Genomic DNA, 13,959 nt, shown 5'->3' with positions numbered 1-13,959 from the left:
CTGAAATTTAATTTAGGCTGAGTCAGTATTTATTTGTTCCATGAATATGATTTCGAGAAAAATGGGTATGCATAATCAGACATATTAATTACAATGTATCCCGGTATCCCCTACGAAACTGAAAATGGGTATATGCATAATCAGACATATTAATTACAGAGTATCCCCTATGGAATACCTTATAGTGGACGGATACATGTTAACCCATAACAATCTACAAAAAATTACCTATAAAAGAGTTAAGTTGATAAAAATGCCTTTTTAGAAGATTTACCAGATTTCCATGCAACACCATTTTCAAAGAAGTCTTCAAAGACTATCAAAGCACTGCCACCCCCACCTATAAAACGCAAATACTTACGCAAGTGTCATACTCTGTAACACTACTCTGTGGGTAATACTAAAAGAATCATACTCTGTAACACTACTCTATAGCACGAAAACAGGGGGTATAAGCTGAATTGGATGACGATATGTATATACATAATCAACCACTTGTTTCCGATATTACATATCAATCACATGAATCAAAATTACAAATATTGTGACATCGCAATATTTCACACAACATAATGATCTTTCCTGTAAAACAAACACCACGAGAAAAAATTTGCCAATGAAGGGAAGAAAGTAAGAGGAGGTGGTGTTGGTCATATCAATACAAATTTTAACAAGATTCACATCTCCTCACCATGTATATGGCAGGCACAGTCATGACATCTCTACATTTGCTCATATTACTACTTTTGGTTATACGAACTCATATTTCCAATCCGGAGTTGCCATTTACACCTGTGCCAAGCCAAATTAATAGTGGGTTAGTTTTATAATTATGAGAGCGTAAAAAATAAATTTCCAAGTCAAAATTTTCAAGAAGACATGAGCATGTATAGTTATTTACGTCAACAATAAATTAGTGTTATTGATGATAAGGAGTCTTGTGGAAGAATTATATATCGAAGTACAGGGTGAGTTTGTGCAGAAACTGTACATATGTACTTAAATTCTAAAAAAAAATGTACATATGATTTATGTTTTTTTAGATTTTAGAACATTTCAAGAAATGAAGCAGCCTTTGTTTACCCTGGGTAGTGATAAATCCAACACCAAAATTGATAGATCCACCATTTTCATGCTATGCAATACTGTGTTGTACAGTACAATACAGTAATGCATGAAAATGGTGGATCTATCAATTTTGGTGTTGGATTTATCAACACCCACCAGTAAAAGATATAACAACAAAAGTCTCAGTTGACTAAGGGCCTGTTTACCATTTTTCTTATTAAAGCCTTTATGGATATAGATGACAGTATGGATATAGATAGCAATATGGATATGATCAATGAAATAATAATGTTGTTTACTTTTCGTGCTGAATAAACGAACTGAATGACAAAATTTACTATTTTACCCTTAAATATAAATTACAAAATTAAATCAAATCAAATCTAATATTAACAATAACTACTTACATAAGAAAAATTTATTGACAGTAAATATCCATTACCAATTCTATTCTATACTCTACACTATCGTTGAAGACAAAATAAAAAAATAAATCTAACTAGGTACCAAATTTGATCTCCACCGGCCAACTTCTTCTGGTCTCCACCGGCCACAATCCCATTCGTATCCTCCACCAATTTCTCCTTTAATTCGCAATTAATCTTCTCAAACGATTCCGATTGTTTTCGTATCAATTTTGATTGCCTAACCATTCTGTACCCATTTTTATTTATACGATTATGAAATGATTGTGTGACATTTGTGATTTTAAGTATCTATTTCAGAAAACCTAACCTTTCTTCGCCTCACTCTTCTGTACCGATTTTAATTGCGACAACCTTCTGTACCGATTTTGATATTTTTTTTAATACGGATTTGAAAAGAAAGAGAATGAGAAGATGAAATGGAGAATTTTCACGGACAAGATGAAATGAAAGAGGGAGATGGATATTCCAGTAATTAATCCATCTATATGGGGAGTACAATGAATTTCCTGGTGACCGATTAATCACTTGTAATGGATTTGGTGGATGAATAAGTTGAAAGTAAACACACATACCTTTTGACCGAATAATCCTTGTAGGCAACTCAGCCCATTAAGTTAAAAAGAAACAGGCCCTAACCCTATTATATCTTAATCTCTGTGGAGTTGGTGTTTATCATTTGGTTGTACTGGACAGCTGTCCATAAAGGATTCTACATTATTACGGAAGTCTTATGTCTCATATATGACTACCATTGCGTTGAGCAGTGAAACATAATGATGCCGAGCTGTTATAAGGATTATCAATTGAAGTCAAGCAATAGAAGGCACAAGAAGTAGTTAGTGTTTGTTAATTGGTAGTTAAGCTTGTACACGTGTCCTAATCTAGTGGATTAGTTTGTTAGAGTCAAACGGTCAAGATTGTAATTCATTTGTATAAAACTCATCAGTGATAATGAAAAGTTAACAAATTCCTGCAAATCAATTCTCAATTTCTTTCTTAATTCTTGGAGATCATAACCGTCTCGAATAGATTATAACATTTTGGTGCTTTCATTGAGCTTCAAGCTCTAACAATGGCGGATTCTTCCAGTTCACAATCAGACATCGTGGAGAAGATGACTGAAAAATTTATTCAGGCACTTCAACCACTACAATCTGCATTACTTGCTCTCGCAACACAACAACAATCAAATTCATCACCTAAATTTCATCAAATTAACCATCCAAATACTCAATTCAATCAAACTCAAACAAATCAACAACCTACAGATCCGATTTTTCATACAAAGAAATTAACTATGAAATTTCCTAGATTTGGGGGTGGAGATCCAGCAGAGTGGTTATATAAAGTGGAAAAGTTTTTCTTTTTCCATAAGGTAGCTGAAGAATTGAAGTTAACATACGTATCCATGCATCTGGATGGTGTAGCAAGCAGCTGGTTTCAATGGATGGAAATGACAAATCAATTACATTCTTGGATGGATTTTGTGATTGCTTTAAAGGTACAATTTGGTCCTTCATCTTATGAGGATCCAGTGGAACAATTAACTCGTTTAACACAGAAACATTCAGTTCATGAATATCAATTAGAATTTCAGAAATTATGCTGTAAAACCAAGAACTTTCTGATAAGGTGTTGAAAAGTATTTTTATAGCTGGTTTAAAACCTGAAATTAGAAGGGAAGTTAAATCAAAAACACCTTTTTCTTTAAGCCAAGCTATATGTTTAGCCAAGATGTATGAAGATAAGTTGAATGATAGGGTGTACAGTTCTCAATGGAATAGTAAACAAGTTGGTGTTTTACCCTTGCCTTCTGCTTATAAGACCAATGATATTCCTGCTGGTAAAGTTAGTACACCTAGGGTTTTAAGGGCTAAACAGCTTTCTTTCTTATAGTGAGAAAGCAAAGAAAGATGCAAAAGGGGAATGTTATAATTGTGAGGAAAAATGGAGTAGATATCACAAGTGTCCTAATAGTAGGGATGGCAATGGATGTTCCACCCATGGACATCCACCCGATCCGATCCATTTATAATGGATATGGATGATGTAAATGGATGATTAACGGATATGGATATGGATATGGATGACCTAAATATTTCGTGGATCGGATATGGATAATAATTTATCATCCACGGATATATCCATTATCACCCGAAATACATTTATACATACATATATACGTATTAAAATATATGCATATACAACTACATATCGATATACATATATATATAACTTACAAATTCTTAAATTATTAACGAAAATAAGGGTTGTGATAGTTACAATTATTAAATTGTTATTAACAATATTCAAAGTTACATATTTAGATTAGTTTAAACGTATATTTACTTATATTATAACGTATTTCGCTTAATTAAATTCAAAATCGGCGACAAATTACAATTAAAACATGGTGTAACAAATCAAACACATAAAGATTAAATATTTACATTTGTTATAATCTATGTTAAATTGATAAATTCATCGTTAGATTAACAGTTCATTTGATATCCAACGGATATCCATTAACCCGCTTAATTCATTGGATATGGATATGGATGGATGAACTGAAATTAAATGGATATGGATATGGATATGGATGAGGAAAAATTAAATGGATATGGATGTGGATATGACATCATCCGATCGATATCCGATCCATTGCCATCCCAACCTAATAGGCCTAATTTGCACTTAATTGAGGTAGATGAGGATGAGATTTCTGATGAGGATGAGATGTTAGTTGAAGATGAGGTAGAAAATCATAATGTTCAACTTAATCATCAACCTGCAATTAGTCTTCATGCCTTATTAGGACAGTCAAACCCTAGAGCTTTAAGAATGGAAGGGGTTATTGCTGGAAAGAAGATTCAATTGATGATTGGTAGTGGTAGCAGTCATAATTACTTACAAGAAAGAATGGTAAAGTACTTAAATCTGCCTTTGTATCCATCTGATCAATTTCAAGTCATGTGTGGCAATGGTCAGAATTTAAGGTGTTAAGGTGTTTAAGGTGTTTGGGTAAATGTAACAAAGTGTGCATCACTATTCAAGAGTACACCTTTGAAACAGATTTTTTTGTAATAGATTTACATGGGGCAGATGCTATTTTAGGCATATCTTGGATGGAAAATTTGGGTGATGTCACCACCAATTATAAAAAGAAAACAATGAGTTTTTTGGTGGAAGGAAAACATGTAGAGTTACAAGGGATTCAGCAGCCTCAAATGGAACCTATGAGTGGTAAGCAATTGAAAAGAATGGTGAGAACAGATTATGCCTTTAGTTACTATATGTTGTGGGTTCAAGAAAAAGTTACAGGGGAATTGTATCACCAAAACTTAGAGCATGACATTATTAAGGAACCTTTACCATTACCTGATACTTTAGATCCACAAATAGCTAGTGTTCTGCAGTATTTTGTGGATGTGTTTGATGAACCAACTACATTACCACCTGAAAGGTTTCTCAATCACAAGATTAACTTGGTGCCTCACACTGAACCTGTTAATGTGAAACCTTATAGATACCCTCATTTCCAAAAGGATGAAATTGAAAAGCAAGTTAATTCCATGCTTAATTCTGGTGTTATTCAACCTAGTACAAGTAGCTTCAGCTCTCCTGTATTACTAATGAAGAAAAAGGATGGCACATGGAGGTTTTGCATTGATTATAGGGCTCTAAATGCTGTTACTTTGAGGGGTAGATTTCCTATACCAACTATAAATGAGTTGATTAATGAGCTATTTGGGGCTAGTGTGTTTACTAAGTTGGATTTAAGGGCAGGTTATCACCAAATTAGGATGAACACAGAAGACATCCACAAGACAGCCTTTAGAACTCACTCTGGCCATTATGAATTTAAGGTGATGCCTTTTGGGTTGACTAATGCTCCATCAACCTTTCAAGCTACAATGAATACCATTTTTACTGGGCTGTTAAGGAAGTGTGTAATAGTTTTTTTTTTTGATGATATCTTGGTCTATAGTAGCACTGTTGAAGATCATGCACAACATTTGAAGTGGGTCCTGGAGATTTTGAGAAAACATCAATTCTATGTTAAAGCAAGCAAATGTAGCTATGCAGTGGGTCAAATTGAATATTTGGGGCATATTATTAATGCAAATGGGGTAGCACCAGATCCACTCAAAGTTAAAGCAATGACTGAGTGGCCCACACCAAAGAATACAAAACAGTTAAAGGGGTTCCTAGGGCTCACGGGTTATTATAGGAAGTTTATTCAAGGTTATGCTAGTATTGCAGCCCCTATGACCAATTTACTTAAAAAAGATGCTTTTGAATGGTCAAGTGCAGCAGAGCAGGCTTATCAAACACTTAAAACAAGATGGTTACTGCACCTGTGTTGGTTTTACCAAACTTTAAAATGCCATTTCAAGTTGAGACTGATGCAAGTGGTATGGCTATAGGTGCAATTTTATTGCAAGACAAACACCCCATTGCTTATTTTAGCAAAAAACTTAGTCCTAAGTTGCAAAGAGCATCCACCTATATCAGGGAATTACATGCTATAACTGCTGCAGTAGCCAAATGGAGACAATATTTGTTAGGTACAAAGTTCACTATTTTCACTGATCACAAAAGTTTGAAGCATCTAATGGAACAAACAATCCAAACTCCAGAGCAACAACATTATTTGACCAAGTTATTGGGTTACCAATATGAAATCACATACAAGCCTGGGGTAAATAATACTACTGCAGATGCCTTATCAAGGGTCCAGTTTGAAGAAGGTACTTCTATGGCTTTGTCTTTGGTCCAGTTTGAATGCATTAGTGATTTGAAAAGATTGATTGCCCAAGACAATAAATCCCAACAATTGATTAAAGAAATTCACTTGAACCCACTTTCTCAACCAAACTGGCATTATAAAGAGGGGTTATTGTATTTTAAATACAAATTGTTCATTCCTGAGGTGGGCCAGCTTAGAAAGGCTATCATAGATGAATATCATTCTACACCAGTGGGTGGTCATGCTAGAATTCAGAGAAGTTATCTCAGGTTAGCTGCAAATTTTTATTGGCCTGGCATGAAGAAGGATATGGAGTTATTTGTACAACAATGCTCCATTTGCCAGCAAGTGAAGACTTTAAATGTGGCACCTTATGGGTTATTACAACCTTTGTTGATTCCAGAGAGGGTATGGGAAGATCTTAGCATGGATTTTATAACTGGATTGCCTTTGTCTAAAGGTTATAATGTCATTTGTGTAGTTGTTGATAGATTGTCCAAAGGAGTGCATTTTGGTGGGTTGAATGCCAAGTATACAGCTACTACAGTTGCCCAGTTGTTTTTTGACATGGTTTATAAGTATCATGGTATGCCTAGATCTTTGGTGTCTGACAGGGACAAGGTATTTGTGAGTAAATTTTGGACTGAATTGTGCAAGATCAGTAAAACAAAGATGCATATGTCTTCAGCCTATCATCCACAAACGGATGGTCAAACAGAGGTGATTAACAGGTGCCTGGAGCAATATCTGAGATGTTTTGTTGCTGATAGTCCAAAACAGTGGTCTCAATTTTTATCACTAGCAGAGTTTCATTACAGTACTGCAGTGCATACTGCAACTAGTATTTCCCCTTTTGAAGCCATGTATGGCAGACCACCACCTGCTATTTCTGATTATCTTCAAGATACTACATCTGCGGATGCATTACACAAAGTGTTGGAAAGGCATGAGAAGATACAGCTTTTAAGACAGTCATTGATTCAAGCTAATGTTAAGATGAAGTTACTTGCAGATAAAAATAGGACTGAGTTGCAGTTTCAAGTAGGTGATTTGGTTTGGGTCAAGCTACACCCTTATAGGCAAGTTTCTGTGGTGAAAAGGGTTTATCAAAAATTAAGTAAGAAGTATTTTGGTCCCTATAAAGTGTTAAAGAAATTGGGTCCAGTAGCATACCAAGTGGAGTTACCTGCACATTCACGAATTCACCCAGTTTTCCATGTTTCATTGCTTAAAAAGTTTAAGGGAGATGAAACAGTGCAGTGTCAACATTTACCAGAGTTATATAATTTTAGTGGACCTGTGCTAGTGCCACAACATGTATTGGATACAAGGCAAGTGCTCAGGGATGGTGTATTGGTTACTCAATATTTGGTTAAGTGGGAATTGCTTCCAGCTGAAGAATCTACATGGGTGGATGAAACTGAGTACAAATTGTTACAGGATGCTGTACACCATGAGGACATGGTGACTATTCATGGGGAAGGCAATGATAGCACTGGAATTACATGTGAGTTACCAGTGGAGATTAACACTCAAGTTAATCAAGAAGTCAACGCTGAAGTCAACGATAGAGCTAGACCTAAAAGGAATGCAGGGATGCCGAGCTGTTACAAGGATTATCAATTGAAGTCCAGCAATAGAAGGCACAAGAAGTAGTTAGTGTTTGTTAATTGGTAGTTAAGCTTGTACACGTGTCCTAATCTAGTGGATTAGTTTGTTAGAGTCAAACGGTCAAGATTGTAATTCATTTGTATAAAACTCATCAGTGATAATGAAAAGTTAACAAATTCCTGCAAATCAATTCTCAATTTCTTTCTTAATTCTTGGAGATCATAACCGTCTCGAATAGGTTATAACACATAATAAAGAACTGTATTATAAATGGTGATTCAGCGATAAACGTATACTGTATTATGTTTGTTCTTCACTGTTGATTACCCGTGATGGTGAGTCAATAACAATAGATTTTACGTATCGAATATAGAGTTAGGTATTCGGAATACATTGACATCGAGCGAGAAAGCGTAAAATTGATAAAAGTAAGGCCAAATGAAAACTGCACAAGTTTATAAATAGAAATGATGAGTCGGAATCTTCAAAATTTCTAAAAACACCAACATATTCTATAAAAAGTACAGACATAGATACAGATATAGATATAAATATAGATATAGTATAGAAATAGATATAGATGATTGCTTTAAAACTTGATAAAACAAGAAAAACGGTTTTTAAGATTTAGGTATGATAAGTGCTAGTGTTACACCGAATCAGAATATTCATTTCACATTTTCACCATCACTAGCTAGTATAAACATGAATGGAATGATCCCACATTTCCATATATTCTTTATCGTCATTAATTCTCAATAACTCTTTATCGTCATTCATCCTCATAACTATGTTCCAAGTAATCCATTTAACTTGCGTTTTAATTGTGAGCGTTGAGTCGACATCAATCGTCAATTTATTGACGACTTGAGTGACTCTTAGAGCCTAAATTAAATTTCAGGCAGGATTTAAAACCCATGGAATTTGATTCTACCATTTTCATGGCGTCTATTATTATTATTATTTTAGTATTTTTATTTCCTTTTTAAAACTTTTTCCTACTTAAAGGCCGGAGGCCCTCTCGGAAGCAATCTCTTTATCCGTCGAATAAAGAGAGGGATGACTTTCTCTACTCTTGAGAGTGTTTCACTCTGTGTGGAGAAATGACTTGTCTTTATTCTCGAATAGGGGAAAGATTGTCTACATACACCTCCCCATACACCATTCATGTGGTATTGGGTTTTGTTGTTGTTGTTTAATTGTGAGCGTTATTAGCTGTTCGAGAAAGAAGTAATGCATTTAACTTTAAATATATTAATGCAAAGTTGGCACTTGCCTAAGATTTCCTACGTCCGCAAACAAATATTACAATTAAAACACAACGTCTATTACCAAAACTTTATACTCTTTACACATACCCGATTTCACTTCTCTCTCACATTTGCGTCATATCAAACTGCCAAATGATAATGTCAAATACCGCTTATACAGGATAACTACACTGACCAAATACCCTCTATGTATCAACTATACTATGGGTAACGGGTCAAAACGGTTTTGGGTTGAAATGGGTCATGAGTCAAACGGGTAAAAATTTTAAACGGGTCCAAACGGGTCAGGTTGGGTCGGTTTGGGTAACAGGTTGAAACAGGTAACGGGTCAAATAGGTTATAGGTCCAAACAGGTCATATACTTTTAAATTTGATTTTTTACATTTTTTATATTGTTTTAGTTATTATTAAATATTAATATTAATATTTATTATATGTATGAGAAAATATTAATATATATAATAATTGATATAACCATTAATGCTTTCATAAATTATTGACGGATGAATCTTGTTATACTTGACCCATTTGACCCATTCCCAAGACCCATTAGACCCGTTCTCTATTTATTGAACTTAGGATTTGATACCTGTTTGACCCGTCCTTTTATATATTGTATAAGACTCAATAGGTTGAAGAAAAACTCATTGGACCTTTTTTTAAGATTTTGCTTACATTGTCAGGCCTAATTTTTTTCAAGACCCAATTGACTTAAAGCTTGACCCATTTGACCCAAATTTGAAAGAATAGTTCTCAATTGCTAGGTGTAGTATCAACGAAATAGAAAGAACGTATAAATGAGATGTAACCTCTTCTCTAAAATCTTTTAAGATACAATTTCAGACTTAGCTCTTACTAATGGATAAGAAGTGTAACTCACAGCATTGTCTATCGAATAATGTAATAAAAGAATTCATGATGTTACCGGTTAAAACTACCAAGTACTGTCAAAATGGAAAATTATGCTAAAATTTTGGAAGATGAATATCAGAAAAGAACCTACCTCAACAAGCTCAGTCCCGAAGACCAAGTTCAAGCTCAAGCTCATCATCTTCTTCAAAAAGCTTTAACAGACGAGCATACTGCTCTTCGCGTTTCTTCCTTTGCCATAGCCTGAAAAGGAAAACTGATAAACCCACAACGGTTGCAATGGCGATGATTAATATGAGTATTGTCGATCCACTCATGCTACGTGAAGAAGAGTGAGCACCAGTTTTCGTCTCTTTTTGAGAGTTTGTATCATCTGAAAAACCTGCAAGAATATAACATAACAAATGACCAAACTTGAGGATGTTAAAAAAACTTCTTATCAAACTAGGCAAATGAGGCACCATAAGCTGGGATACTGCACTAAAACAGCCAATTCACCATTGGCAACAATAATCTATCAGACAGGAGAATGTCTATACATACATTTCACAAAGAACTAAGATTAACATGAAATAATTCATCACTTAGTCCTAGCAGACGAATAACTCGACGAATAATCTCACAATATTCTCTATACCTAGTTTTATTACCGATTCGAGATCAAATAAGAAGCTAGAAATTCATCCGAAGCTTGGCTAAAATTTTTAAGTAAACCCTTAATTAGCTAATAACTTAACACAGCCTGAAAACAGATACATACACAAAACATATACGGCGTACTAATCAACATAAACCCTAGAAACACATATCAGATCACAATTTGGAGCAACACACATTCATATCGATACATACAGCGCCAGAAACATCGATAAATTACTTCTAAATGCACAAATCAAAATAGATATACACAAAATGTAATGATAAAATTAAACATGATATAACGTTGATTGATGCATAAATTGTAGAGAACAGAATGAAATTGAGAAACGAACCTGAGAGAAATTGAACAGAAATTAATGACAGTAATAATAAAAACCCTAACGATCTCCGATTTGGTGAGATCTCACTCATATTTCTTGTATCTCGATTTGTCCTTCGTTTCCGTATCTATTTATTTCTCTCTAGCTAATACGGAGTATATTAGTAAATGTTGCGTAATACCCCCTCATATATTAACATAATTTCGAAATATCTCTTATTGTTACTATTTTTTTTTTAAACAAAAATAATGAAAACTTGTATAGAATAAAAACGTTTTCGGAAAGAAAACGTCTTCAACCAAGAACCAAGAGATGCAACGATGAAGCTCGTATCTAAAAAGCGACATACTACTATAACTATCTATATCGAGCATCATCTACTTTAAAACAACATCAAAACGATCCTAAACTAAGAAACAAACTGATAAACTACACAACAACTAAACCTACCATCAAGCCTCAAGCACGACAATAAAAACATTACAAAACATTATAAGCAACTAAACTAAGGATTGACCTTTTTTAACCTACCATCTAAAATCTCTCGTTGAATATTTTTGCCGAAACAATTCTTGATCATAAAGGAAAAAACGTTTGAAGATGTGTAATAATTTGTCATTTAGTAAAGTAGTACTATTTAAATGATTCAAATTCAATTTAAATTCAACATATATGGAATGTCACTATGAGGCTGCTATGGATGAGTAAACAATTCATAATATCTTTTGATCGTATCTATATCTATCTATATTATATATATATTATATTTAAATAAAAAGGAGAATGAGAAACATAACCTAAGGGCTAATTCAACATTTATTGTATAGAGTTAATTTTCTATACTATAAGTATTTTACATACATTAATTCAGGAGGTCAATTTATTCATAAAAATATGTAATTTATATTGAAAATGTTAAATTTCACTTATTTCTTACATAGCCCTAAGAACTATAATTATCATTTTATTTTTTAAAAAATAGAAAAATATTACTTAGAGCATTTTATATTAAGAGGATAGACGGTATTGTTTTTTTTTTCATATGACACCTTATAACACTCAAACGCCTTTTATTTGGCGCTTTTGAGAAAGAAAAAACAGCATTTATGAGGTTTGAAATGACATGAATTGAAACGTTTTTCAATATTTATTTATTCATATTTATTTAATCTCAATTATATTTTGTTACATAATACACCATTTTTTTCATTTTCAATAAATGGCTTATTTCACTTGTAGCACTTAACATACTATTCCCGCCCATACTTTATGTAACTCTATTTCACAAAATTCCTCAACCTTTTTACAACTCTATTTGAGAGCAGTTTTCATGACCCTTTCATAGTGACAACGACCATTAAAAAACCCTGTTAGGTCCCTGAATATATGTTAGGTCCCTGAATATGAGTAGATCGTGTTACAAATAGTTCTATAGACGAGGGATATATTATAAAACCTTAAGACTCCCTAGATAGTTAACGATAGCCACCGAACTTCAAATATGTACAAGAGAGATGTGGAATATAGTTTAAGTATTTGACCATTTCTCTCTTGACATTCATGGTTATTCGTTCATATTCATGTGATATTCATCGTGTTCATGCATATTTGAATCTAACATGTGGTATCAGAGATATACCTTCAACAAATCGAAGGAGATCCTCATGAATACATATGAATGTTCATTCGTCCGATTTTTATTCGACTAATTTTCAACTATCATACATCATCAAAAACGAACCAAAATCATTCACAAAAAACACAAAACACAATCACATATTCATTTCTGATCATCTTTCATTTCATATAACAGTTTCAAAATCAGAAATCAAAATCAAATTCGAAGCTCCTACTACTATTCTTATAAGATGTTCATCATTAATGTTGCTTAAAATCTAAAAATCGTCCAGTTGATGATAGTTTATAAAATATGAGCTCGTAAACATGATCTTATACACAGACCTAACCTTCGTGATCATTCAGAACAAATTAACAACAACAAATTGAAGGTGAATTGATTTGTGTTCTTCGTTTTTCATAGACTCGAGCAGTTTTGGCATATGGATCATTTTGAAATGAAATTGAGAAAAGTAAAAGCGTAGAGTTATTCAATTTCATATCGTGATGGTGTCTGCAGAGTTTGAGGATCCAACTTGAAGAACCGAGCTCTAATTTTGAAGTCAAAGTTACGGATCCAACGTCACCTGTTTCTTCTTCGATCAAATTCATGAGTTATGTGTTGATTCCGAAAGTGTTGATGATTTTCGAGCATTAGGCTGATGATTTACAACATATTTCATGAAGGATTTGATTCCTAAAAATGTCCGAAAATGAATATCAAAATTTCATGTTCATCTTCCTTTTCGCTACTGTTTATATTTGATTCTGTGGATTTAAAATGTTATGGAACAGAGGAACTGTTGGAATTATTTTCAAGTGATTAGAAGCTTCTATTCGCTCAAATTGATTTTTGATGTTTATAAGTTTGACAAAGATGAAGAAAACGGACGATTGAAGCAGTTACTTGTAGTTAATTATCGGACAGAGAAACGTACAAAAATTTGAGCTAAACTTGTTGTCCGATTTTGGGCCTTCAACATTGTTGTCCGTTTTTGAAATGAGCAAAAAATGGGCTTTCAAAAACTGTCAGATATTTACTATGGCCTAAGTACAACAGCCTGTCCAGTTTTGTTGAGCCCAACAAGATTATGTCCGATTTTCTACTCGTTTTAAGATGTGTCCTGGTTTAAGGCTCATAACTTGTTCGGTTTAGTGTTACAGCCCAACAACAGGCCCATGCTTGTCTAGATTTAAAAAAATGCATGAAAGGTCTATGTCCGTTTTTGGACCAACAGTGCAAAGTTAACAGAAGTTAACTTTTCTAACAGACTAGTGAAAATCAACTAACGGAAGCTGATTAAAGTTGACGAAAGTTAACGAAAGTTGATATTTTATAACTTTGCATGATTTTATTACTTATT

General features: G+C 33.6%; 1 long non-coding RNA gene across 4 annotated transcripts; it reads right to left on the bottom strand.

The window, feature by feature from the left end:
* Positions 1 to 464: 464 nt before the first annotated feature.
* LOC139885726 (uncharacterized) lies at positions 465 to 11,126 on the bottom strand. 4 transcript variants are annotated; one of them, XR_011772061.1, is made up of 3 exons: positions 10,991 to 11,126; positions 10,132 to 10,380; positions 465 to 792 (listed from the first exon to the last, which is right to left on the bottom strand). It is a non-coding gene; the product is annotated as an uncharacterized lncRNA (long non-coding RNA). The 4 variants fall into 4 exon arrangements; XR_011772064.1 differs by lacking the exon at positions 465 to 792 and adding an exon at positions 6,055 to 7,159; XR_011772062.1 differs by lacking the exon at positions 465 to 792 and adding an exon at positions 8,122 to 8,302.
* Between the last annotated feature and the right edge of the window lie 2,833 nt (positions 11,127 to 13,959).

Source organism: Rutidosis leptorrhynchoides, chromosome 1 (genome assembly GCF_046630445.1).
Source record: "Rutidosis leptorrhynchoides isolate AG116_Rl617_1_P2 chromosome 1, CSIRO_AGI_Rlap_v1, whole genome shotgun sequence".
NCBI lineage: Eukaryota > Viridiplantae > Streptophyta > Magnoliopsida > Asterales > Asteraceae > Rutidosis > Rutidosis leptorrhynchoides.
This window is presented reverse-complemented; position numbering and strand designations above follow the sequence as displayed.